This window comes from Penaeus japonicus, unplaced genomic scaffold (assembly GCF_977035675.1).
Source record: "Penaeus japonicus unplaced genomic scaffold, GWHDUDI00000001_assembly GWHDUDI00000029, whole genome shotgun sequence".
In the NCBI taxonomy this organism is placed as follows: Eukaryota; Metazoa; Arthropoda; class Malacostraca; order Decapoda; family Penaeidae; genus Penaeus; species Penaeus japonicus.
The window spans coordinates 28,597,609-28,600,108 of NW_028234431.1; positions in this window are offsets into that span (position 1 = coordinate 28,597,609).

Genomic DNA, 2,500 nt, shown 5'->3' on the forward strand with positions numbered 1-2,500 from the left:
GTGTTACCCCGGTCGCTGCCGATGAGACGGGGGTGGGCGGTTGTCTTTTCGACTTGGATTCGTTGTTGTTTGCGAGTCCTGCTGTTGGTTGCTTTGAATATATATATATATATATATATATATATATATATATATATATATATATATATATATATATATATATATATATATATATTTTTTTTTTTTTTTTTTTTTTTTTTTTTTTTTTTTTTTTTTTTTTTTTTTTTTTTTTTTTCTTTTTCAATGGGGGGGATGTAATTTTCAACGTTTCTGTCCTTTAGATCTTTTTTCGTTTCTCTCTCTATTCCATTTTTTAGTCTCTCTTCCGCCCCCCCCAAAAAAAAAAAAAAAATAATAATAATAATAACTTTCTCTCTTCTCTCTCATTGTCTCTTTCTTGTCTTATACCTTTTCTTTCTCTCTGTCTCTTCCTTTTTTCCTCTACATATTATCTTCCTTCTTCAACTATCTTTCTCTTTCTTGCTTTCTCTTCTCTATTTTTTAGTCATTTTCTCTCTTTCTGCCTCCACTCCCACACAGGCCCTCTCACTCTCTCTTCTCTTGTTGTCTCTTCCTAGTTTCATCCCCCATATCCCTATTCTCTCTATCTCTCTCTCTCTCTCTCTCTCTCTCTCTCTCTCCCTCTCTCTCTCTCTCTCTCTCTCTCTCTCTCTCTCTCTCCCTCTCCCTCTCCCTCTCCCTCTCCCTCCCTCCCCCCTCCCTCCCTCTCTCTCTCCCTCCCTCTCTCACTCCCTCTCTCTCCCACTCCCTCTCCCACTCTCTCTCTCTCTCCCACTCTCTCTCTTCTACTCTTCCTCCCTCCTTCCACCACACCTCGAGAAATATGGTGATTAAAAATGAATGAATATAAACACAAGGACGAACAGGGTAAAGAAGAAGGGGTGATATGGCATAGAGAGGGATGTAGATGGGGTGGGGGGTGGGGGGGGGGAAGATGATGAAAGGAATTCAAGGGTGTCCTTCACTCTGAAGTGTGGAATACAACACCAGCATAACCCTGCACACAAGCGCACGCACACACGCACTAAAAAACACATTGGACACCCTTGATTCCTTAACATATAGCGCACAGCTGTATAAACCCCTTATCGTCACTTCAGTATTTCCCATCTTCGTTTTTTTTTCTGTTTTTGTCGCCAGCTCTCCTTTCTTTCTCTTTCTCTTTCTCTCTCTTTCTCTTCCTCTCTCTTTCTCTTCCTCTTCCTCTCTCCTCTCTCTCTCTCTCTCTCTCTCTCTCTCTCTCTCTCTCTCTCTCTCTCTCTCTCTCTCTCTCTCTCTCTCTCTCTCTCTCTCTCTCTCTCTCTCTCTCTCTCTTCTTTATCCCCATATTTCTGCTCTCTTTTCGTAAATATGTGACCCTAGTGTGGAAGTCTCCAAATCTAGCTATTTTCATTCTTTATAATTATGATTATCATTATTATTAAATGTTATTTCTATTAACATTATCATTATTGATGTTGTTGTTATCATTATTGTTATTATTGTTATTATTATTATCATCATTACTGTCTTTATTATTATCATAATCATGACTGTTTTCATTATCATTATTTTCATTATCGTTATTATCATTATTCCGAAAATTATTCATTCTATCATTACCATGATAATGATAAAAGTAATTATGATGATGATGACAATGATTACAATCATCATCGTTCTCAGCCACTAATGATATATGTGACATACGACTATATCTGACAGACTATTTTCATTTATACTATGTTTATATTCTCCTTTCTCTATTTTTCTTTCTCTCTTTCTTTTTACATTTCGAGCATAATTATTTAGAATTTTCAGAAACGGAATTAGGGACGTCAATTCATCACACACACAAGAAGAAGAAGAAGAAAAAGAAAAAGAAATCTAATCAAGAACTGCCTTTAATTAAGCACTGCCTCGGATTTAGAAACTCACGATGAATAATAATAATAAAAAAAACATGAAATGAAAAATATAAATAAAAATACGGTATTAATTTTTCACTCTTTTCGTTTTAGGAGGAAGGGGGTGATGTGGGGGGTGGGGGGTATTCAGTAGTATAGATCTGGAAATAGGAAAAAAAAAGATAAATATATGAAAATTTAAAACAGAAATTAAACTACATAAATTGAATAGAAAAAAAACCTACACAGGTATATCCGGGATGGCCAGGGTGAGGGTGAGGGGGGAGAGGGAGGGGGAGAAGGAGAGGGAGGGGAGGGGGAGGGTGTAGCCGAACCCCTTGTATCATGGAACATTACGCAGAACAAACACGTAACTGTGGACACTTCTCGCTTCTGTAACACCTCAACAGGTAACGGAAAGGCCATTCTTGTGACGCCTTGAGTTGCGTTAAGGAGTGTTTGGGCGTGTGTGTGTGTGTGTGTGTGTGTGTGTGTGTGTGTGTGTGTGTGTGTGTGAAGTGTGCGCGCGTGTGTGTGTGTGTGTGTGTGTGTGTGTGTGTGTGTGTGTGTGTGTGTGTGTGTGTGTGTGAATG